Raw genomic sequence first — 27,077 nt, 5'->3', positions numbered from 1 at the left:
AACAGAGATTGCCCATGCCTATGAGAGAAACTCAGCCTCCTGTGAGATTGCCAATGTGTACTGTATGTGAGAGACAGAGAGTCTAGTAAGAGTGCCCTTTTGTGTGAGAAAAGGCAAGCATCCAGTGAGGGTTCCCATGTGTATGTGAGAGTGACAGAGTCAAGTGCGAATGCTTGTGTACAGTATGTAAGAGAAAATAGGCATCCTGTCAGAGTTCATGTGTGAGAGAGAGAGTACAGGGAGTATGAATATGTATGAGCAGGGCCGCCATCAGGGGGGGTACAAGCATTACACCTGTAAGGGGCCCAATGGTCCCCAGGGACCTGTGCCCCCCCCCCCCCGTTTTTTTTATTTTTTTTGTCTGACTTTAGCAACTCGCGGCAGGAGAGAGAAGAGAAGACTTGAGTTGACTTTGTTTTGATCGTCAGCACCGGCCCCGTTCTCTGCTCCAGGGGGGCCCTGCCTAAAGCTGTGTAATGGCCCCCAGAATTTGTGATGACTGCCCTGTGTAGGAGAGAGGGTGAAAATCCAGAGAGAGTGCCCATGTGTATGTGAAAGAATCCAGTGAAAGTGTCCATGTGTATGTAAGAAAATCCAGTATGTCCATGTGTATATGAGAGAGTCCATGGCGAGTGCCTTTCTGTGTGGGAGAAAGCGAGGCCCACGTGTATGTGAGAGAGTCCAGTGAGAGTGCCCAAATGTAGGGGTCCATTGAGAGTGCCCATGTGTATGTGAGAGAAAGACAGCATCCAGTGACAGTTTTTATTTGATATTTTTTGCTGGCTAATTTCATTGACCATATACTGTATGTAGAACAAAAACGGGTAAAGCACTACCTGTGCATAAGTGCATAAATCACAAAACTTTAAATATAATAAAACTAGTGAACAACCCCCAGCTATTACAAATTATGAAAACATAACCTAAGTGTATCAGTCGTGCAATAATACAAATATGTAAACAGATAATGTATGATATAATAAACCTGAGATCCTCGTGTGGTGGATGGGAGGGGTGACGTGCACGGACACAACGTCACTCCTCATTGACTGACAGGTGGAGTTCCAGAAGTCTTAGGTTACGCGAGAGGTGAGTGGGATAGGGCTCTTAAAGCTGCCTGCCCAAAGTAGCGTTAAGGTGTCCTGTCACCTCTAAAATAAAGTCACGCTGAAAATCAGCTGCTTAAATGAGACAGGGCTCTTAACGCTAACTGAGCACAGCATTATTTTGGTCCGATGTCACTCAAAACTGGGGTAACGTGTGTAGCACTACCCCAAAAGGAACTGCTTGATAATTTTGGGTTCCCTGTTCTGTGACTTAACTCCAAGAACACCCTGAGTCCCTCTGACACACCTGGTTAGGCAATAAAAGAACACATACCTGCTTGGTGGAAGACACTATTTGACTATCATTAAGAACTTGCATAAATTACATATAAAATGCAGTTCACTAACCAGAGTAGAACTGCCCTCAGGTAATAAAGGTAAACAAATATATCTATACAAGCAGCTCTATATAAATAGCAGAAAAATTAATATGAGAATAGGTAAATCACTATTTAGCAACACAACTGTACTCTACTGCCTCGTACACAAGAGGCAGTAGAGGGCAGGGCAGGAAAGTGCAGGGCAGGAAAACTGCCATGAGAGCTTTTGGCCAGGAATCCCGGCGGTGTGTATGCTTCATGGCAGTTTTCCCTTGCCAGGAAAACTGCAGGAAAAAAAAGCGAACATGTTTTATTTTTTCCCGACGGTATTCCCGGTGGACTTTTTCCCACCGGGAAAACCGGTCGTGTGTATGTGGCATAAATGTGTCTAAAGGATTATCAGTTTCCCAGTGGTTTTTCAATGCACTCGAAGAAATGAGAGGTGGGGTACTCCTTTAAATGGCAACAACAAACTGGGCCCTGCAAGGATTTTTATTGTCTACTTAGGAGAAGGTGCATTTTGCCAACCCCCCCCCCCCCCCCGGTCAGGGCCATCTTTAATATTGATTGGACCCTGAGCAAACATTTTCTTGCCCCCCCCCCCCCCCCTCCATTCTAAGACATACAGACATACAAACAAATAGCAGGTGGACTCACAATCAGTTTACTGCAGCAGATCACGAATGCAATTGATTGCCGGAGGTTACATGCGGTCATTACCACTCACTGACTAGTTGCTAGAGGTTACAACACATTATTACTGCTCACTGATTGGTTGCTAGAGATTACAGCACTTCATTACAATTCACTGATTGGTTGCTAGGGGTTACAGCACATCATTACCGCTCACTGATCGGGTGCTAGAGATTACAGCAGATCACTACTGTTCACTGATTGGTTGCTACAGGTTACTGCTCATCATTACCACTTACTGAGCAGTGGAGCAGTCCCAAATAATTGTACGAGTAAAGTGGCACATTAATACACATACTACAGGAGAGGGTCATAAACTGCAAACATACTACAGGAGATGGTCAGAGACTGTGGGCATACTACAGAAGATGGTCAGAGACTGCGGGCATACTAAAGGAGATGGTCAGAGACTGCGGGAATACTACAGGAGACTGTCAGAGACTGTGAACATACTACAGGAGCTGGTCAAAGACTGAAGGCATACTACAGGAGATGGTTAGGGCAGTGTTGCCAACCGCCCATGAATTTAAGGGCAGCCTGTAAATTCCAGCCCTTTTTCAGGCTGCCCATGAAAAGATGGCTGTGGGCCGGCCATGCAACTGCACAAGCATTGTACCGAAGCCTGTCGGGCTTGGGAAAGCTCATACACGCTCGACTGCGCGGCGCATGCGGAGTAACATAATGCTGCCGGCTGGCGCCATTTTCAAATAGAAGGCAATTGTTCTCAGTACCACAGTGGCGCTGCGCCCTGCAAGTTGCTGCAGGCTGAGGCAGCAGATTAGGAGCCGAGGAGCAGTGAGGACAGTGACAGCTGTGTGATTGAGAGGATAATAAAAGGGGGCAGAGGAGGACATTACTGGGGGTGTAGCTGTGAAGGAGGCAGGAAAGGACACTTATGTGCCTGTGTGGACAGAGAGGTGACAGGGGCACAGGAGGAGCCTGGAGGACACTGATGTGGAGAAGTAATATGAAGGGGGACAAAGGAGGAAACTACTTTGAGGGGTTAAGGAGGACATTACCATACCCATGCAGCCTCTGATCATCCCCTGTATACTGTCCGCTCCGCAGCCTCTGATTATATCCTGTCTGCTCCGCAGCTTCTGATCATATCCTGTCTGCTCCGCAGCCTCTGATCATATCCTGTACGCTCAGCAGTCTTTGATCACATCCTGTATTCTGTCCGCTCTGCATCTTCCGGCCATCTCCTGTATTCTGTCTGCTCTGTAGCCTCTGACCATCTCCTGTATCCTGTCCACTCCGCAGCCTCTGACCATCACCTCTTACTGTATCATGTCTGCAGTCTCTGACCATCTCTTGTATCATGTCTTCAGTCTCTGACCATCTCTTGTATCATTTCTGCAGTCTCTGACCATTTCCTGTATCACGTCTGTAGTCTCTGACCATCTCTTGTATTGTGTCCACAATCTCTGACCATCTCTTGTGTTTTATCATGTCTGCAGTCTCTGAAGGGGACTCTGGAGAGGAGTCAAGATTGGGAGCACCACCAGGATGGGGGTCACGGGAGGAGTCAGATGTGTGTATACTGTGGGGAGGAGATGGGATAAAGCCAGAGCCACCAAGCTGGAGCCATCTGACTGAGCCCTGCGTGATGCAACTGAGAGGAGGTCAGTGACAGTGGCACCAGGCCAATTTTTGGAGGGTCGCTGATGTAAGGGGGGAGTGAATATAATAATATAAGGGAGCACTGATATAAAGGTTCCCCCCTGATCACCAGAGTGCCCCTCACATCAGAGTTCCAGGCATTCCCCTTTACATCAGAGTCTGGAGGATTGCAAGGGGGAACTCAGTCTGCAAGTCTGCAAACCCTGATATAAGTGTGAACTCTGATCACCAGAGCCCCCTCTTATATCAGAGTTCCCCCTTAGATTATGATCTGCAGTGTTCCCTTTTACATAAGATTTCCCTTTCACAGTAAGGGGGAATCCTGCACACTCTGATGTAAGGTGCAACTCTGTGCTGGCTGGTTTATAGTAGCCTGACCTTCATGTAAATGGAGAAATATGTTTTTTATTTAACGTAAACACATTGCTAACAGCATGAGATATATGTTTATAGTTTAAGTAATGATATTTGCACTGTTTAGCATGGAAAACTGTAATTTTAGAAACTTTTTTGCAGTGTCAGCAAAAAATACAGCTCTCTCAGCAATTTTCATGATTTTTGCCAGTAAACGTTTGGTCCTGTTTGTAAATTTTGGCATCCTGCCAGTAAATTTCACTTCAGGGGGTTGGCAACACTGGGTCAGAGACTGCGGGCATACTACAGGAGATGGTCAGAGACTAAGGGCATACTAAATGGGAGGGTTAGAGATAGCAGACATACCGAGACTGCCGACATACTACAGGAAATGGTGAGAGACTGCGGGCATACTACAGGAGACGGTCAGAGACCGCAAGCATACTACAGGAGTCGGTCAGAGACTGCAGGCATACTACAGGAGATGGTCAGAGACTGCGGCCCTATTACCAGACATGGTCAGAGACTGCGGGCATACTACCGGAGTCGGTCAGAGACTTCGGGCATAGTACAGGAAAAGTATTGGGACACCTATGTTTACATGCACATGAACTTTAATGCATCCCAGTCTCAGTCCATAGGGTTCAATATTGAGTTGGCTCACCCTTTGCAGCCATAACAACTCTTCTGGGAAGGCTGTCCACAAGGTTTAGGAGTGTGTCTATGGGAATTGTTTTTACCTTTCTTCCAGAAGCGCATTTGTGAGGTCAGGCACTGGTGTTGGACAAGAAGGCCTGGCTCGCAGTCTCCACTATTTCATCCCAAAGGTGTTCTATCGGGTTAAAGTCAGGACTCTGTGCAGGCCAGTCAAGTTCCTCCACCCAAAACCCGCTCATCCATGTCTTTATGGACCTTGCTTTGTGCACTGGTGTACAGTCACATTGGAATAGGAAGGGCCCATCTCCAAACTGTTGCCACAAAGTTGAGAGCATAAAATTGTCCAAAATGTCTTGGTTTGCTGATGTCTTAAGAGTTCCCTTCACTAAAACTAAGGGGCCAAGCCCAACCCCTGAAAAACAACTCAACACCATAATCCCGCCTCCACCAAATTATTTGGACCAGTGCAAGGTCCATAAAGACATGAATGAGCAAGTTTGGGGTTGAAGAACTTGACTGGCCTGTACAGAGCCCTGACCTCAACTCGATAGAACACCTTTGGGATGAATTAGAGCATAGACTGCGAGCCAGGCCTAATCGTCCACATCAGTACCTGACCTCACAAATGCGCTTCTGGAAGAATGTTTAAACATTCCCATAGACACTCCTTAACCTTGTGGACAGCCTTCCCAGAAGAGTTGAATCTGCTATAGCTGGAAAGGGTGGGCCAACTCAATACTGAACACTACGGATGAAGACTGGGATGCCAATAAAGTGCATGTGTGTGTAAAGCAAGTGTCCTAATACTTTTGGTAATATAATGTATATATATTTTGTTTTACATTGATGTCACCTTCCTGGCTATGCAAAGCAAAGGTAAGTGCTAAGGAGGGTGGTGGATCAAAGCAAACCAAACTCTTTGTGGGATAGGCACATATTTGCTTTAAACTTAGATTTTTTAATTATCTGTTTAAATATATGCAAGGTTCTTGTGGGTCAGAAGTTGAATCATGCAACCCTATTATACAGCAATTGGTATATCTACAATCAGGGCTTTTTTTTAGCTGGAACTTGGTGGAACTCAGTTACGCCACCTCTGGCTCAGGTCCTCTGCTTCCTGTTCACCTCTATCTCTTGTAAACACAGAAGTTCAGCTTCTGGGCCAGATTCTCGTAGATCAGCGTATCTACGAGCGCGGCGTAGCGTATGCCATTAACACTACGCCGCCGCAACTTACTGGAGCAAGTGCCGTATTCTCCAAGCACTTGCTCTGTAATTTGTGGCGGCATAGTCTAAATGGCCCGGTGTATCCCTGCGTAAATCAAAGGGGGCGGCTTGTATTTAAATTAAGCGTGCCCCCGTGCCGAACGAACTGCGCATGCGCCGGCCTTAAACGTAGGCCACTGCGCATGCTCCGTAGTACGCCGCAAATACATTGGTTGCGATGTGAACGTAATTAACGCACAGCCCTATTCGCGATGAGTTACGTAAACTACGTAAACGACGGAAAAACCTGACGCTCTCCCTACGGCCATACTTAACATGGCATACGGCGGACCGACGTAAGGTTACCCCTCATATAGCAGGGGTAACCTTACGCTTACAACGTAAACTACGGCGAAGCGGCGCAAAAACTTTCGGGAATCTGCGTATTCGGCTCATTTGCATATGCAACGCTGAAATCGACGTAAAAACCACCTAGTGGCCAGCGTAGTATTGCATTTAGGATCCGACGGTGTAAGTGACTTACACCAGTCGGATCCTAGCCTAATTCTGGCGTATCTTGTTTTGAGAATACAAAACAATGATACGCCGGCAGGATTTTCGAATTACGCCGGTGTATCTGTAGATACACCGGTGTAATTCTTTTGAGAATCTGGCCCTCTATGTTTACAAGTGACAGTTTGTCTTCCAATGGCTCCCACTGAGTGCAAGATGGGGGCAAGGGAGATGCAGGTGCCCAGGGTACAGTGCAGATGCCCTCACCCCCACTGGATGATCTCCCTGCATCCTGCCCCTTTAAGACCCTCCCACTGTTAGTGAAATGGGGGGTGAGAGGAGGGTTTCGGGGGGTTGTGGTTGAGTTCCTGTTAGGGTGACCACGTGTCCCGGATTGCCCGGGACAGTCCCGGATTTTGCAGGTCTGTCCCGGGGACCTTTATTCCAGGACAATACAGTGTCCCGGAATGAAACTTGACACAGCCCCCGCCCCCGGGCCAATCTGATGCCCCCAAAAAAGGCCGCCACATCACTGCTTTACTCACTGACAGTACTTGCCCTGGCCAAGAAGGCCTGGAGGAGCACAATCCCCCGCCCCCTGCTTGTGATTGGAGAAATCATAAATCCCGCCTCTTGTGTCCAATCACTGTGCTGTGATTCGTTACAGCACAAGCTGATTTTTGGGAAGGGAAGGTGTCCCTGAATGGTAGTTTGGAAATGTGGTCACCCTAGTTCCTGTATCTAGTTTCTGTGAAAAAAAGCCCTGTCTACAATATTTACCATTACAGCTTAAGCTAATTATATCTCTGTATTAATGATTTATTAGCAATATGGATTGTTTTCCCACTAATGAAAGTGTATTGATATTCATTTTGTAATGTTAGGTCTTTGAATCTATAGAAGTTAATAAAATAAGCATCTGCATGAATCTTTTTCAGGTTTACATAGAGATGCAATCTGCTTAGCTACTTCACTCTTCTGCTTTCTTCAAGCCTGAGTTAGCAAGTCACTTGTCGCATCAAGTATTACCAATCCACTTGGTCACCAAAGAAGGAGATTTGCTGCCCGTTGGTCCCAGTGCTACAAGAATATCAGCTCGGTCAATGCTTTCTGCCAGGCTGCTCACATGCACTGCAGCTGAATAGGGAACTATGTAGTAAACAGCTTTTCTGCTGAAAATGTTTCCTCTAGAGTAAATCCGTGTTTAGTTCTAACAAAAGATGACATGTTTCAATGTGCAGATTTTTATTTCTTACCGCAGCCTCGGATTATAACGTATAACAACAGTTTACCCAGTCTTTTTTAAAGCAAATTTACCTATAGCAAAGATGACCCTCGCTTGCCCTTAGAGGTGCAGCCCGGATTTGTGTGGCTCTCTTAGCCCGCTGCAGCCGCAGCTAACGTGGGCACTGCTATTCCCAACATCCTTGTGTATGACTATGTATAGCTCAGCAGCCTTGGGCATTAAAGTGACATTGTTCATCTTCAATCATCTTCAATCCCAATGGCCAATTGTCAGGTTAATAATAAAAAACATTGGGCCAGATTCTCAGCAGAGTTACGACGATGTATCTCAGGAAACACCGTCGTATCTCTGTTTTTTGACCCGGGTATCTATGCGAGTGATTCCTAGAATCATTTTCGCATAGATACGGCCAAGATCCGACAGGTGTAAGTGATTTACACTGTCGGATCTTAAATGTAATTCGCCGCTGGCCGCTAAGTGGCGTTTACGTTCAGGTCTCATTTGACTATGTAAATGAGCCTGATACGCCGATTCCCGAACGAATTTGCGTTGCGTAGTCGTCGCTTACGTCGTTTCCGTAGGCGTAAGGTTACCCCTGCTATATGAGGGGTAACCTTACGCCAGTCCGCCGTATGCCATGTTAAGTATGGCGGGTACGTTGTTTTCCTAAGTCGTTCTTGAATACGACTTTACGTCAATGACGCACATGTTGGCGTCATTGACGTTTTCCGTCCTGAGTTGGAGCATGCGCACTGGGCTATTTTTCAGCCTGGCGCATGCACAGTTCAATCGACGCGGGGCGCGCTTAATTTAAATACAAGCCGCCCCCTTTGAATTACGTGGGGATACGCCGGGCCATTTACACTACGCCGCCGCAAACTACGGAACAAGTGCTTGAGGAATACGGCACTTGCTCCAGTAAGTTGCGGCGGCGTAGTGTAAATGGCTTATGCTATGCCGCCGCAGAATTTACCAGAATCTGGCCCATTGTCCTTTATTATTAGGAGACATTGTAAGGTACACTAACCAAGGCAGCCAAATAAATATTTACTATTTGGGTGCCTGCTACCTTCTGAACTTTCCCTCCCCTTGTCTCCTAAGCATTACAGCAGTGGCGTATGCATAGTACATTGCATACTTCACCCTGTTTTCTGTACAAATTTCGTAATACGTTTTGACAGTGCTAGGACAAGGTCACCCAGCACCCAGGGCAAAGATGCCAAATTTCGCCCCCCTTTCCCTTAGGTTACAGTCAGGGAACCCCATATGTGCAATAAACCATTGCACCCAGGGCAGATGGCCCTCCTGCCCATTCCTTGTCCCGCCCCTGAGTTTTGAACACTCCTTAGAAAACCTGAGCATGCCATATGTTTGTCCAATTATTGGACTGTGGTTAACCCTGGGCATCAGTGCAATTAGTCATAATGTTATAACAAATTGTTGATGTTTGGTATAATGTGTGGACTTAGGTAAGCCTGGTAAGCAGTTGCAGTTTGTACTATCCACTGTAAGTGGCGCTCGACTGCATCAGGAATGCAGATATGAGTGGAAGTTAAAGTGGATGTAAACACCACGTTTTTTATTTATTTTTGATGTCACAATGTAAAGTATAAGATTTCCTATCATCTGTGCATAGTTTTGCCACACAGAGTTAATCCAGCTCTGAGCATTCCTCTTTTATTGTTCAGTGAAATAAAACGGACTTACAGAGAAAAACCTTGGTCCATTCTGCCCCCTTGCTGTGAGTGACAGGTTATTTACATATCTCATGCACTAGCCTGGAGACAGGCATTATTTTTTAATTCCCACCACTCCTTTTCTGAAGTCATGTGGTTACTTTTCTGGATTTTGACTGTTTTTTTAGTGATCATAGCGGAATCTAGTGTAAGGAATATATAGGAAAAAATGCATGTTAACAAGGGGAGTGTAGAGGAGGGCGGGGAGTCTACTGACATCACGACTCCACCCACAGAGCTCCAGACAACAGATCCACCCACAGAATCTGCAGTTTTTCAGTTCTTCTAACAGACAGAGGGGAAACATTTGACAGGTAAGGATACATACAGGAGGCATCTATATCCTTATAGATCAGCACTATGGCAGTAGTTTAGAAAGGATGAGAGTTATTCTTTTCCGTGTGACAACTTTTTAAAAGTGAAGAAGAATACCCTGTTTTATGTGGAGTAATGTTTCTGCTCTAAGCTGATTGTCTGATTTTGATTTTGAATTGTATGTATATCATTTAGCCCCAGTCTGTTCTGGTGGCTCTTGAAATGTACTGCACTGCTTTTCAATAAATGTATAAAAAAAAAAAAGAAAGGATGAGAGTGGGTTTACATCCACTTTAACAGAAGCTGTGTTTCTCTATAATTTCCTCGGTCACCCGAGGCAGTGATAAAGGTGGATGCACATGCTCCATGTGACCCTAGTGGCCATCTTGGGTCAAGCAGAATCAATTTAAGACTCTGACCCCTGAGTTTGGTGCACTTTATGTGAGTGTACACATAAACAAGTTTGTTTATGCAGAGCAATGCAACAGGTTTACTTTAAAGTGGTTGTAAAGGTATACGTTTTTTTTTTTAAATAATACATTTGCTGCATTAAGGTGAAAAAACTTACTTGAGCCCAATCTTGGCAGCAGGGGGAGCCTTTGGTTACAGCTGCTGTCAATCAAATCCAGTGAGGGTAGAGTGGGGAGGCAGGGCCAATGGACACACATAGCCCGGCTCTGGAGAAAACCCACATGAGTGCTCCCATTGCAAGCTTCTTGCTATGTGAGCACTTGGAAGGAGAACCAGCAGGATACCCGTGAAGAATAGGTTCGGGGCTGCTCTGTGAAAAAACACTGAAATTATTTGTGCTATAAGAGAGGAAGGGGGTTCTTTTGTGTTAGGGGGGATTGGGAGGAGGAGATTTAGGCTGGGATGGAGAATTTGGAGGGTTGTGGTGGTAACATTTGTTCTAGTAGAGGTAATTTGGAGGGGTTGTGTGCTAGGAGGGGTGATTTTGGGTGATTTGTTCTGAAAAGTGGGGTTGGAGAGGAAGGATTTTTGCTAGGAGGGGGGCGTGGGTGGATTTGTGCTGGAATAGGGGAAAGGAGATTTGTGCTGAAGAGGTTTGAGGGGTGGGGTACTGGGGGGTAAGAATTGTTCTAGGAGGGGAAATTTGGAGGGGTTGTGTGCTAGGAGGAGTGATTTAGAAGGGGAATTGTGTTGGGGGATGGGGGAAGAGGATTAGTGCTCGGAGGGGGGATTGGGGGGCTATGCTAACAGGGGTGTTTGGGGAAAGTTAGGATTTGTTCTAGGGCAGGAAATGTATAGAGGGTTGTCTTAGAAAGGGGGATTCGGGAGGAGAATGTGCTAGTATGGATAATTTGGGGAGGGGTTATTTGTGCTAGGAAAAAGGGGGGATGTGGAGAGAGAGAGACAATTTGAGCTAGAAGAGGGGATGGGGGGGCAAAGATTTGTGCTTGGAGGGGGGATTTTAGCAAGGGTTGATTTGTTCTGGGAGAGGGAATTTTTGTTTGACGAGAATTGTGGCTTGCAAAGGGAATTTCTGCCTTGGGGTAAGCATGCAGGTTAGTGCTTGAATTTTTGGTGGGAGAGGGAGGGGATTTTTTTCTGACACATAGGGGTTGATTTACTGAAGGCAAATAGACTGCACTTTTGAAAGTGCAGTTGCACTCTGCAAGTGCAGCTGCTCCATAAATTAGTAAATGAGGAAAAGCTCTGCTGACTTCCATCATCCAATCATGTGCAAGCAAAAGTATCAGTTTTTTTATTTTGCTTGCATGTGATTGCTTGTTCTTTGCAAAGTGAAACTTTGCCTAATTTACTAAACTCTGGAGCAACTGCACTTTTAAAAGTGCACAGTCTACAAAGGGGCTATCACAGGCTCTTATCTAGAGAACTTAACTATGCCCACCTTTTTTGTCCAGCATTTCTATTCATATAACCCTTACTACAGCTTTGATGAATAAAACAGGATCTCTAAATGGAGTATAGTCAGATTATTGGTAGTTCTGCCTTTCCATCCCCCTCATCCAAAGATACTGTTTCATTCATAGTATAGCTTCTATGAATGGAGGATCTGGGAGGAAATGCTAATAACCCTCTCTGCATTGGAAGAGTACGATGGCAGGGGTGGGGATAGAGTTGCCACCTTTTCTGCAAGCCAAAGCCGAACACTTTAGCAGCAGAAGGCACTTTTTTTTTTCTTCGTAGTATACACAATAGGATTATAAACCTTTGGGTGCCCCAAGGATAGTAGGAATGTGACGTGCTATGCACACTTCTGCGGACAGTGGGTGTGTCCAAATTGATTTTGCTGACTTCATTGCCCCCCCCCCCCTCCCCCAGTGATGCTGCCCACAGCTCCCAGATGTTATCTCGGTTACTTGGGGAGCCACAACCTGGTCTGAATAATGTGTTTAGGTTTCAGGCTGACTGAAACTCGGACACATGATTCAAAACCCGGACTGTCCGAGTGAATCCTGCACAGGTGGCAACCCTAGGTGGGGGTGGAGACGGGGACTGAGGAAGATTTGAACACAAATAATAGGAAGTTATGTCCCTTGTGCTTATTTTTCTGTTTTTATTTTGTTTTTAATCAAAGGGCATGGTACAGTGACATACAACCCGCACTATACAATCTTAATACACCAAACAGCAATTTTGTGTATATTACATGGTATAAAACATTATACATCCACAATTGCCTAACATGTATTAGCTACCTCAAGGGTCGTGCCCACTTCAAGTTATACATATAAGTCCTTACCCAAACCCTACTACACACCACTAGAGTACACCCCTATAACCAGCCCAAATCCATTTTTATTGTAAAAAAGATTAAGAATAAAATAACATTTAAAGGACAACCTGCCCTAGAAAGTAAGATCAACATCAACGAAGAGAAAAAAAAGGGGGGGGGATTTTATACCCGTTTCAGGGCATCTAAAACCGTTACCAATAGAGACACCGACTCAGGGCAAAAAAAGAGACTTCCCTTCCTCTGAGACTTTAAATATATTCCATTGGGCCCAAGTTTCTGAGTAATTCTCATATCTATTTTCAGCAGATAAAACCAAATCCTCCATCTTATTCAACTCTTCAATCCGTGTAAGCCATACAGAGATTGTTGGAGGTCTCGTGTCTCTCCACACGATCTAGCAACGTTAATGAAATGTCACAGAATTGATTTACCATATATTTTCCCCCGGTATGTACGAGACATGTAATAAAGAGAGCGCTGGATCTTCCGGAAGGTTATACTCAGTAAATGTCTGTGCTATGCCCCGTAACTCCTTCCAGAAGTATTCCAGCCTCAGACAAGACCAGAAAACATGAAGTAATGTCCCTCTTTCCTCCTGACACCTCCAATATTTATCCAAAATCGCCGAAGAGTATTTATTATGCAGTGAAGGCGTACGGTACCATCTTGTCATGACTCTTAGGCCTTGTACACACGGGCAAACATGTCCTATGAAAACGGTCCGCCGGACCGTTTTCAGCGGACATGCCCGCCCGGAGATTTCTGTATGATGGCTGTACACACCACCATACAGAAATCCGCGCGTACACGATACGCGGTGACGAGGCCGTGCCGTCGCCGCAACGATGACGCGGCGATGTGCGCGGCCCTGGAAGTTCAATGCTTCCACGCATGCGTCAAAGTCATTTGACACATGCGAGGGATGACGGCCGCTCGGACATGTACGGTAAGTCTGTACAGACGACCGAACATGTCCGACGGACAGGATTCCAGCGGGCATGTTTCTAAACATGTTTAGAAACATTTGTCCACTCGAAAGTGGTCTGGCGGACAAATGTACGCTGGAAACCTGTCCGCTTGGCCGTACACACGACCGTACATGTCTGCTGAAACTGGTCCGCGGACCAGTTTCAGCAGACATGTTCGGTCGTGTGTACGGGGCCTTATGCTTTTATGCTGGTCACTGTAATTACTTATACTTACCTTTCTTTCAATCGCTCGCTGTCCACAACAGTGAGGAAAAAAAAGCCTTGTTTAACCTCTAAGGCCTTGTACACACGATCGAACATGTCCGCTGAAACTGGTCCGTCGGACATGTCCGACCGTGTGTAGGGCCGACCGGACAGTTTTCCAGCCTAGCGGACAGGTTTCCAGCAGACAAAAGTTTCTTAGACGTGTCCGCTGGCCCGAAATCCTGTGCATGCGTCGAAGTGATTCGACGCATGCGTGGAAGCATTGAACTTCCGGGTTCGCGCACGTCGCCGCGGACCATTTTTATCGGACATGTCGGGTCGTGTGTACGAGGCCTAAGTTGTAAGAGGGACTCTCTTTCTGTCCCTGTGACCTGTCCCACTTGAGTGTTCAATAGGCAGGCACCAGCATTGTCACATATGAGGAAGCAGAATGAGTCACATGCACCCCCACACCCAGAAGTACTGAGTAGGTTACTTTGCTTACCTAACTGAATGAACAATGGGGTAGTGAACAGAAGGGTAAAATAATCAGACATTCTCCCTACATGGGCAAACAGTTCTCTTCTACGTTGTTCTTGTTAGATTTGGAATATACACTTTGAAAAAAATAAGTTATTCCTCCTATGTTCTTATTGTCTTCAGTACCAAGGAAAAGAGTCCAACAGAAAGCTACTTTGATTTTCTAAACAGCTGACCAGTACAGTTCACTTTTAACAAGAAATAAATAGGAAGAGCCATATGCCAGCAGCAATACTAAATTTGAAGTGCCATCATTTAGCAGCATACCATCAGTGGCATTAAAACATACTGAAAGACTTTGAGATCTAGTAGCTGCAATAATGCCTAGAGCATACCTACAATGGGTTAAGACGGTGCAACTGCTCAGGAAGCTCAATTATAATTGCCACTACCCTTATTTAACAGCTATGTGCTCACATACCCTACTATACACCTACCATACCAAGTAAAACAACATTTATGTTTCCTTAAAATCTTTTTTCTGTTCTATTATCTGTTATAGCACTGCTCAAATTGGTTCCTTGACATCTCATAGAAAGAATTAGACAGGAAATGGTGGAGGTGTGATGTGTCCAACTAAGGCCCTTAAAGGGGTTGTAAAGGTTTTTGTTTTTTTTCTAAATAGGTTCCGTTAAGCTAGTACATTGTTTGTTCACTTACCTTTTCCTTCAAATTCCCTTCTAAATGTTTTTTTTTCTTTGTCTGAATTTCTCACTTCCTGTTCCTCCTCAGTAAGCTGTTCTGACTGACTAACCCCCATGGATGATGGGGGCAAGCTTACTGAGGAGAAACCGGAAGTGAGAAATTCAGAAAAAAGAAAAAAAAAACATTTAGAAGGGAAATCGAAGGAAAGGGTAAGTGAACCAAAAATGCACTAGCTTAAAGGAACCTATTTAGAAAATAAAAAACAAACCTTTACAACCCCTTTAACCTTATTCTGTTTTTCAATTTTTGAGGAAATGTTTTGTAAAGTGAAAAATAAAATAATAGAAATGTAATCAAGAAGCTGCTTTTGCTAGCAAGGAGAACAATAAAAAGCCCATTGTTAGGCTTTGCTTGGAAATGAAATATATATATATATATATATATATATATATATATATATATATATATATATATATATATATATATATATATATATATATATATATTTCATTTCTAAGCATTGCACTGTATATGTATTTATGTGTGCTCCTAATCTTTCCTCCTTTTACAGCATGCCATTTTTAACGTAATTTGCAATTCTAAAGAAACTGACCCATTTTTTAACAAATAATTACCAGAGCATAAAACAGACGGAACAAGAAATTCTAGATTAACAGACTGGAAGGTGTCTCCTTTTTTTTTTTTGCTTCTAATTATATCAAATGAACATGATTTCTTGAAACGCAGACACTAAACCTCAGGACATATGGTAACAATTCAACAGACAAACCCCAAGAGGTAGAAAATAATAAATTGTTTCCCGCGAGAAACAGCTTGACTTCTGAAACTGTATTCCTAAATACTGCTGGTGTCAAACACATGGGCCTAATGAACCCTATGCAGTGCCAGTTGTTAAGTCTTGTGTGCAAAATATGAATATTAAATACATGTAAAAACTATTAAATGCATATTCCAGACAAAACTGAACATTCAGTTTGAAAACACACACAAAGCTTACCTGCCCAAGGCTTCTTTCTTCCATCCTGGTATAGGGAGTAGGGATGAGCCCACGATTTGATTGTTTTAAAACAAACCAAACATATGGGGCGTTTGCAGGAATTTCAAGCGCCGCGGAACGCCCCATAATGCACTGCAAGATCGCAGTGCATTGCTGTATGACCTGACCTGCATGCTTTCGCCAATCAAAGCACGCTCTGCTGAGAGAACCATAATTGGCCAACGGCAGGGTTCCTTTGGCCAGTCATGGCTCAGGGGGCTAAGTCCACGGCCCACACTGTATAAGGCTGCTGCTTATACGGCGGCCGTATAGTATAATGAATGAAGGGAGATTAGTAGCTTAGTGGCGTGCAGGCAGTGTATTTGATATATATATATATATATATATATATATATATATATATATATATATATATATATATATATATATACAGGTGGTTCTCAAAAAATTAGCATATTGTGATAAAGTTCATTATTTTCTGTAATGTACTGATAAACATTAGACTTTCATATATTTTAGATGCATTACACACAACTGAAGTAGTTCAAGTCTTTTTATTGTTTTAATATTGATGATTTTGGCATACAGCTCATGAAAACCCCAAATTCCTATCTCAAAAAATTAGCATATTTCATCCGACCAGTAAAAGAAAAGTGTTTTTAATAAAAAAAAAAGTCAACCTTCAAATAATTATGTTCAGTTATGCACTCAATACTTGGTCGGGAATCCTTTTGCAGAAATGACTGCTTCAATGCGGCGTGGCATGGAGGCAATCAGCCTGTGGCACTGCTGAGGTGTTATGGAGGCCCATGATGCTTCAGTAGCGGCCTTAAGCTCATCCAGAGTGTTGGGTCTTGCGTCTCTCAACTTTCTCTTCCCAATATCCCACAGATTCTCTATGGGGTTCAGGTCAGGAGAGTTGGCAGGCCAATTGAGCACAGTAATACCATGGTTAGTAAACCATTTACCAGTGGTTTTGGCACTGTGAGCAGGTGCCAGGTCGTGCTGAAAAATGAAATCTTCATCTCCATAAAGCTTTTCATCAGATGGAAGCATGAAGTGCTCCAAAATCTCCTGATAGCTAGCTGCATTCACCCTGCCCTTGATAAAACACAGTGGACCAACACCAGCAGTTGACATGGCACCCCAGACCATCACTGACTGTGGGTACTTGACACTGGACTTCAGGCATTTTGGCATTTCCCTCTCCCCAGTCTTCCTCCAGACTCTGGCACCTTGATTATCGAATGACATGCAAAATTTGCTTTCATCCGAAAAAAGGACTTTGGACCACTGAGCAACAGTCCAGTGTTGCTTCTCTGTAGCCCATCTTCTGCCGCGGTTTCTGGTTCAAAAGTGGCTTGACCTGGGGAATGCGGCACCTGTAGCCCATTTCCTGCACACGCCTGTACACTGTGGCTCTGGATGTTTCTACTCCAGACTCAGTCCACTGCTTCCGCAGGTCCCCCAAGGTCTGGAATCGGTCCTTCTCCACAATCTTCCTCAGGGTTCGGTCACCTCTTCTCGTTGTGCAGCGTTTTCTGCCACACTTTTTCCTTCCCACAGACTTCCCACTGAGGTGCCTTGATACAGCACTCTGGGAACAGCCTATTCGTTCAGAAATTTCTTTCTGTGTCTTACCCTCTTGCTTGAGGGTGTCAATGATGGCCTTCTGGACAGCAGTCAGGTCGGCAGTCTTACCCATGATTGCGGTTTGGAGTAATGAATAGTGTTGCTCACGAATATTCGCATTGCGAATATTCGACTCGAATATAGCATATTCGAGAAATCGCGCTATATTTCGAATTTCGCGGTGAATATTCGCAATTCCGAATATTCGCATTTTTTCAATTTGATTTTTAAAACAGATCACATCCTATCGACGTCTAAAAGCATTGCTGGTATGATTAGAGACCCTGGGCCGAGTAGCTAAGCTGAGGCGATACTTTTATGTTGCCAAATTGAAAAAAAAAAATTGCGATTTTTCGCTATTGCGAATGCGAAAATGATTGCGAATTTTCGATAACTGTGGTAGGAGAACTCTGATTGTCTCTGATGCAAAAGGGGGGGGCTTTGTGTATGTGTATGTTATGAATATTTGTATGTTTGATATTATTATTTTTTGTAAGAAGGAAAAAATTGCGCATACCTTAAAAAAGGGGAGAATACAGCAGCAACTCAAAAATGTTATACAACATAAATTAATACAAGACAGAAAATGGAGTCGCTCTACAAGAATAAAAAATATGTCTAGTGACAAGACATGTGGGCAAATTATAAAATAAGCAAGCGCAAATAACTAATATAATATAGTATATTATACTAATACTAATATAGTCCCAATAATAGAAAAATAATCTTTCATAAAAATGTCTTTGATATGTGAAGTGAAAAAAAGTCCAAAGCATGCAGCATGAACGTGTTCAATCTTCAAGGTGTTTGATTGACAAATGGCTGTGACAGATGGATAGAGTAAAGAATCACCACCAATGCAAAACACTTTTTATTTTGTATTGTAAAATATCACGAATATTCTGAGCCAATCAGAGTGCTCCTTCCGCATTTGCCGAATATTCGCAATTATTTTGTATTGTAAAATATCAAGAATATTCTGAGCCAATCAGAGTGCTCCTTCTTCATTTGCCGAATATTCGCAATTATTTTGTATTGTAAAATATCAAGAATATTCTGAGCCAATCAGAGTGCTCCTTCTGCATTTGCCGAATATTCGCAATTATTTTGTATTGTAAAATATCAAGAATATTCTGAGCCAATCAGAGTGCTCCTTCTGCATTTGCCGAATATTCGCAATTATTTTGTATTGTAAAATATCAAGAATATTCTGAGCCAATCAGAGTGCTCCTTCCGCATTTGCCGAATATTCGCAATTATTTTGTATTGTAAAATATCACGAATATTCTGAGCCAATCAGAGTGCTCCTACAGCATTTGTCGAAATTGCGCAATAAATATCGCATTCGCATGTTGCGATATTTCGATAAAATATCACGAATATTCTGAGCCAATCAGAGCGCTCCTCCAACATTTCTCGAAATTGCGCAATAAATATCGCATTCGCATGTTGCGATATTTCGATAAAATATCACGAATATTCTGAGCCAATCAGAGTGCTCCTACCGCAGTTATCAAAAAATCGCAATTATTTTCGCATTCGCAATAGCGAAAAATCGCAATCATTTAATTTCGATAAAATATCACGAATATTCGAATTTAGCGAATATATCTCGAATATTCGAATATATATTCGAGATATATCGCAAAATCGAATATGGCATATTCTGCTCAACACTAGTAATGAACCAGGCTGGGAGTTTTTAAAAGCCTCAGGAATCTTTTGCAGGTGTTTAGAGTTAAATAGTTGATTCAGATGATTAGGTTAAGAGCTTGTTTTGAGAACCTTTTCATGATATGCTAATTTTTTGAGATAGGAATTTGGGGTTTTCATGAGCTGTATGCCAAAATCATCAATATTAAAACAATAAAAAGGCTTGAACTACTTCAGTTGTGTGTAATGAATCTAAAATATATGAAAGTCTAATGTTTATCAGTACATTACAGAAAATAATGAACTTTATCACAATATGCTAATTTTTTGAGAACCACCTGTATATCTTTATATAGTCTAGTATATGCTCTACATTTAGTGTAGATTAGATATTAAGTGTAGAATCTATATTCAGTTTGTATATGCATTGTATTTGATATATATACAGCCTAGTATATACTCTGCATTTAGTGTAGATTAGATTTTCAGTGTAGAATCTATATTCAGGCAGTGTGGTATATATAATATAGTGTATTAAAATGGTTAAGGGGAACCCTGTGCCAAAATGTAAAAGAAAATGGCCCTTAAGGTCTAGTATGGATTGTAAGGGGAACCCTGCGCCAAAATTAAAAAAAAAAAATGGTGTGGGGGTCCCCCATAAAATCAATACCAGACCTTTAGGTCTGGTATAGATTTTAAGGGAAACCCTGTACCCAAAAAAATGGCGTGGGGGTCCTCCCCAAAATCCATACCAGACCCTTATCTGAGCATGCAACCTGGCAGGCTGCAGGAAAAGGGGGGACGAGAGAGCGCCCCCCCTCCTGAACCGTACCAGGCCACATGCCTTCAACATGGGGAGAGTGCTTTGGGGTCCATGTTGATGGGGACAAGGGCCTCTTCGCCACAACCCTTACCCGGTGGTTGTGGGGGTCTGCGGGCGCCCAGATCCTGCCCCCCTATGTGAATGGGTAGGGGTACATTGTACGTTCTACCCCTACCCTTTCATCAAAAAATGTGCCCCTACCCTTTCATCAAAAAATGTGTCAGCAAAGTAAAAGTATACAGGGGGATGAGATTGTGGGGTAATCTTAAACTGTATATGAATATAAATGCTTGTATGATAATGCTGCAGATGTTTATGTATGAACTATGATATCAAATAAAAAATAGAAAAGTAAAAAAGGAAAAGTGACAGGAGGTAGTTTTGGACAATTCCTTTATTTAAAAAAAAAAGTGTCCCGTGATGTCCATCCATCTTCAATCACAGGGTCGGCAGTTCTGTGGAAAAAAAAATGAAAAACTCTGCCTCAATGGGAGGCGTCCCGCCGACTGCCGTCTTTTTGCTTTGACAGCTCTTATATAGTCAAGGGCAGGGCCACCTGTAGACGTAAATAGGTGACCCCGCCCCCATCTGATTTCACATGTTGTCAAAAGGGGCAGGGTCACTCAGATAAGTCAGTGGGTGGCCCCGCCCTTGGCTATATAAGAGCTGTCAAAACAAAAATACAGCAGTCGGCGGGACGCCTCCCATGTCAGAGTTTTTCCGTTTTTTTTACCTCTGGACCGTCGGGCGCCGTGATTGAAGATAGATGGACATTGTGGGACTCTTTTTTTTCAAATAAAGGAATAGTCCAAAACTGTCTCCTGACATGTTTTTGGGTGAATGGGTAGGGGTACAATGTACCCCTACCCATTCACATAGGGGGGGCAGAATCTGGGGACCCCCTTGTCAAAATATAAAGGGGGGGTTAGCAGTTTTATAACTCCATGCTGCTAGAATCTGACAGAAAGCAAAGAGTAGTAAGACAGACAGTAGTAAGACAGACAGCAACAAAAGCTTTTATAAATACAATTATAGTGGGTAGGCATATGTGTTCCTGACAAAGGGGTACCCCTTGAGGTGGCTGAAAAGTACTTGGTGCCTAACTGTCAATATTAACAGCCTGTCACTAAGACCCTTCTGCAAGATGGTGCCTTGAAGCCTTGCAAGTGGATAATTTCAGCATACAAGTGGAGTAGTGGCTGGGATGTCACAATCCACCATGAGCAGATGCGTGCACCAAGTTGTCCCCGCAATCCTCAGACGCATGTCCCACCACTTCATCAAACCCACCCATGAGCACCTGCGGCAGAAGACAATGCAGGATTTCTATGAAATTGCAGGATTCCAACGCACCGTGGGGGCCATTGATTGCACACATGTGGCACTACGTCCCCCCCGTGCCACAGAGCACATATACCGCAATTCGGAAGCAGTGGCATTCCATCAACGTACAGGTGATAGCCGATGCCCAATGCCTCATATGGCACGTCCGTGCCAAACACCCAGGGTCCAGCCACGACAGCTACATATTCCATCAAAGCAACATCCCAACAGAATTCGAACAGAACGTGTACGGGAACAGCTGGCTGGTTGGTGAGTGACATGGGAGTCAGGCATGACTGTCCGACCCCATGATGCAGACATCACGAGGGGCACATGCATGACTAACATCCTCCTGTCTTTTCCCTTCCAGGTGACGCGGCATATGCACTTGGGCCCCATCTCATGACTCCATTCCGGAATCCAGAAACCAGAGGAGAGAGAAAATACAATGATGCACACATACGTACTCGTGCAGTGGTGGAACGCACATTTGGCCTCCTGAAGTCCTGTTTCCGATGCCTGGATAATTCCGGGGGTACCCTGTTGTATTCCCCAAACTTTTGTGCCAGATTATCGGGGCATGTTGCATTCTGCACAACTACGCCATGAGGGGCACATGCATGACTAACATCCTCCTGTCTTTTCCCTTCCAGGTGACGCGGCATATGCACTTGGGCCCCATCTCATGACTCCATTCCGGAATCCAGAAACCAGAGGAGAGAGAAAATACAATGATGCACACATACGTACCCGTGCAGTGGTGGAACGCACATTTGGCCTCCTGAAGTCCTGTTTCTGATGCCTGGATAATTCCGGGGGTACCCTGTTGTATTCCCCAAACTTTTGTGCCAGATTATCGGGGCAAGTTGCATTCTGCACAACTACGCCATGAGAAAGGGCCTGGAGATTGACATACGTGATGACCTGACCCCCGAGCCACACAGTCCCCCCCTAACCAAGGCTACCCCGTCTGCTGAGGGAAGAGCAGTCAGGAGATGCCTCGTGGTAGGCATGTTTGCACGTTAAACACACACATTCATCATGGCACACGGAGAATGCACGCATGCACACCACTGTGGTCCCTAGCTCACACACACCACATCCACATCACATTGGATTAGCCCAAATCCACCATGCAGGACTTGGGAGCAGCAACGCCGCGCCAAGGCCTCAATTATGTCGCTAACCATTCATACCACATTCACACGGTCGTGGGGATAACTTCCCCCTGACGACCCAGGGTGACACACCTTACTGGCAGGAGTGTCACCCCCACATTCACACACCAGTCACACTGTAGCCTGCACTACTGACCGTAAGCAGAAATAAAAAAAACTCTCCTCACCGGAGCAGAAATAAAGTCAAAAATAGGCAATCAATTGCCCTGTTGTGGGCTCCGCCTGGTGCCACGTCTCTGACTCCTCACTTGCCTGGGGGAACTTCAGGTGGGGGTGGGGCATCAGCAGAAGACTCCTCCTCAAGTCTGCCACTCCTGGCAGGTTCTGGCTGCCTGCCCTCCAATGCCATGGCTATGCGGGTGAGCACCGCATTGGTCTCTGCCTGCATCCGCAGCTGGCGGGTGGTGTTCTGCTGTTGCTGGCGCCTCCTGTGCCTCCCCTCCGCCGTATTGGCCTTTACAGCCACTGTGAGGCTCTTGACCTCTGTGACGAGGCGTGCTGTCGTGGCCTGCAGCTCCCCAACACAGGTCACAACAGCTGCACAATTGGCATTTATATCCTGCAGACAGTCAGGTATTTGTGCCGAGGCGGCCAGGCTGTCTGCGAGACGCTGCATGTCCCGGGAAACAGCACCCACATGCTGGGTCTGGCGGGCCTGATCCCTCACCAGAGTTTCCTGGATGGCCTCAGGAACACCTCTGTTTTTTCTGGTGGCCATCCTGGGGGCAGGAGAGGCTTGGGCCCGTGTATATGGGGAGGCCCTTGAGGAGCTTCCCCTGATGGTGGGGGAGGGTGAGGAGCTTCCTCTAATGGTGGAGGAGGGTTGTGAGGGTCCCCTGATGGGGGAGGAGGGTTGTGAGGGTCCCCTGATGGGGGAGGAGGGTTGTGAGGGTCTCATGATGGGGGAGGAGGGTTGGGAGGGTCCCATGATGGAAGAGGAGGGTTGGGAGGATCCAGGGTTGCTGGGATTTTCCTCCACGATGTAGAACACTTCCTCCATGTTCCCGTGCTCCTCCTCTACTTCCCCCAGAGGAGAGGTATGGGCACTCTCATCCCTGGATGGCGTGGGTCGCCCTGCAGCCGACGACGGCCCAGCTCCCTCCAGCACATCTGTGGATGACACAAACCATTCACATGTTGGTGGACCCACACACTTGTCACATATTCCCTTCCACCCCCACACATGCTACACACCAGATAGGAGATAAAACACACTTACCTGACCTCAAGGACTGGTCACCGGACTCAAATCCCTCCATGCCCTCCACCTGCTCACGCTGCAGGCATTGTGCGATCATCTCATCCTCCGGGGTCAACCGCACAGTACAGGCTGGTCCTCCTCCCGTGCCCCTGGCATGCTTCCTTATCTCAGCCAGCTTTTCACGGACCTTACGTTTAAGGTCATACATTTTTTTGGGGATATCCAGGGGGCTCTTGGTCGCATTGCCCACGGCACTGACCTGCAGGCTGAGCTCCCTCAGGATCTCCTTCTTCCTAGCCTTGCTGGTCTGGTGACTGAGGGCACCATGGAGATATTTGTCATGTTCCACGATCCCAGCAACAATAATAGCCCTCTCCTCCGGGCTAAAGTTTTTCTTCCTCCTCTCCTTCTTGTCTGTAGTTGCAGCAGCCGCCATTGCTTTGCAAAAGTACTTTCCCTAATGGGGGGGGGGACAGGATGTACTTTTGCACCGGACGGGTGCATGTCTGGGCGTATTCATAGGCTCGGCGTAAGCCGGTTGGCTGGCATTTCCCAGGAAGTTAGGCCGGCGTAGTTGTGAGCATGCGCACAGGGGAGTGATCATACGTCCACTTCACTGCGCATGCCCTGTTCAGGATACGCCGGGCGTATATCACTACTCCACGTTCGGACCATCATTTGCATAAGGTCACATCCACTTACACTTACGCTGGCTTACGCCGACGAAATTAAGTTACGCCGGCGCAACGTTAGGAGCAAGTGCATTGTGAATACTGTACTTGCCTCTCTGAGTTACGTCGGCGGTGTAAAGATGCGCCAATCTACCTGAATCTAGCCCATAGTTGTTAAGGTTGGGAAAAGACACAAGTCCATCCAATCCAACCTGTGTGCGTGCATTTATGTTAATATTACATTGTGTATCCCTGTATGTTGTGGTCATTTAGGTGCCTGTCTAATAGTTTCTTTTTTAATTATCAACGCTCCCTGCTGTAACCACTGCTTGTGGAAGAGAATTCCACATCATTATCACTTTTACAGTAAAGAACCCTCTTTGCAGTTTAAGGTTAAACCGCTTCTCTGCTAATTTTAGTGAATGGCCCTGTGTCTTTTTTAATTTCCTTGCATGGAAGAGTTTTATCCCTATTGTGGGGTCCCCAGTACGGTATTTGTACATTTAAATCATATCCCCTCTCAAGCGTCTCTTCTCCAGAGAGAAGAAGTTTAGTGCTTGCAGTCTTTCCTCATAGCTAAGAGCCTCCGGTCCCTTTATCAACTTTGCTGCCTATCTCTGGACTCTCTCCAGTTCCAGCACATCCCTCCTGAGGACAGGTGCCCAGAACTGGACAGCATACTCCAGGTGCGGCCAGCCCAGAGTCTTGTAGAGTTGGAGAATTATCGTTTTGTCTCTGGAGTCAATCCCCTTTTTAATGCATGCCAATATTCTGTTGGCTTTGCTTGCAGCAGCAGCTTGGCATCACATGTCATTGCTGAGCCTTTCATCTACTAAGACTCCCAGGACCTTTTCCATCCTTGATTGCCCCAGAGGTTCTCTCCTAGCGAGTAGATTGCATTCATATTTTTAGTACCCGAATGCATTATCTTACATTTTTCAACATTAAACCTCATTTGCCACCCCCATTATATTGTTCAGATCTTCTTGCAAGGTTGTCACATGCTGTGTAGAAGTTATTGTCCTGCTTAGCTTAGTATCATCTGCAAATATGGAGATTGAGCTGTTTATCCTGTCCTCCGTATAGTTTATGAATATATTAAATAGGATTTGTCCCAGGACAGAACCCTGGGGTACCCCACTTTACACACCAATCCGTTACGAGTACTCCCCATTTATCACCACCTTCTGGAATCGCCCCCGTAGATTTCAATCCATGTACTCACCCTTTGGTCCCTGCAGACAGACCTTAGTTTGTACAATAATATTTTGTGGGAAACAAATGCTTTTGCAAAATCCAGATACACCACGTCTACAGGCCTTCCTTTGACTAACCTCCTCATAGAAGGTTAATAGATTGGTTTGGCAAGAACGATTCTTCATGAATGCATGCTGATTACTGCTAATGATACCATTTTCATTACTAAAATCTTGGAAATAGTCCCTTATCATCCCATCCAAGAGCTTGTAAACTATTTGTTAGGCTAACTGGTCTGTAATTCCCAGGAATACATCTTGGCCCCTTTTTAAATAGTGGTGCTACATTGGCTTTTCTCCAATCAGCTTGTACCATGCCAGTCAGTAGACCATTCAAAAAAAATTAGGAACAATGGTCTGGCAATTACTTGACTGAGTTTAAGAACCGGAAGATTTCTCCCCCTTAATGACCATGACATTATTTGCCAATACGGCACTGCGTCGCTTTAACTGACAATTGCACGGTCGTGTGATGCTGTAGACAAACAAAATTTACATCCTTTTTTTGCCACATGTAGAGCTTTCTTTTTGTGGTATTTGATCACCTTTGCGGTTTTTATTGTTTTGTGCATTAAACAAAACAATGCCAACAATTTTGAAAAAAAAACTATATTTTTTACTTTTTGCTATAATAAATATCCAGAATAAAAAAAAATTCTTCATCAGTTTAGGCCAATATATATTCGACATATTTTTGTTAAAAATAAATTGCAATAAGTGTATATTGATTAGTTTGTGCAAAAGTTATAGCGTCTACAAAATAGGGGATAGATTTATGGCATTTTATTTTAAATATTTTACTACTAGTGGCGGTGATCAACGATTTTTTGTGGGATTGCGACAAATCAGACACTTTTGACACTTTTTTGGGACCACTGACATTTATACAGCGATCAGTGCTATAAAAATGCACTGATTACTGTATAAATGACACTGGCAGGGAAGGGGCTAAAACTAGTGGTGTTCAAGGGGTTAAATGTGTTCACTGAGAGGTGTTTCTTACTGTGGGGGGAGTGTACTGACTGGAAGAACGGAAATCTGTTTGCTTATATTGACAGATCCCCATTCTGGCTCTCTGTGGAGTGATCATTGCGGCAGCCAGCCACACACATTGACTCCTCCACCATGCGCACGCGCCTTCTTTAACTCCTAAAAAGAGCCGACTTACAGCTACGGCGATTTGCCGGGAACGAGTCGACCTGCCGCAGTATGACGGCAGCTGGTCGGCAAGTGGTTAAGGCTCCTCGGCTGACTCATTAATGTTAAGTTTTTCAAGTCTACTTCTAATTCTATCCTCTGTTAGCCATGAGGGTTCTTCCTGTCATGTGCCATGTGGATAAACCTTGCAGTCTTCATTACTGAATCCCCCATTTCCCTCGTGAAGACTGAGGAGAAGAATAAATTCAAAATGTTTGCCATCTCTCCATCTTTTGTAACCAGGTTCCCTTCATCATTCTTTATGGGGCCAATATGT

This window comes from Rana temporaria, chromosome 4 (genome assembly GCF_905171775.1).
Source record: "Rana temporaria chromosome 4, aRanTem1.1, whole genome shotgun sequence".
NCBI classification, from domain to species: Eukaryota; Metazoa; Chordata; class Amphibia; order Anura; family Ranidae; genus Rana; species Rana temporaria.
Note: the sequence above shows the minus strand (reverse complement) of the source record.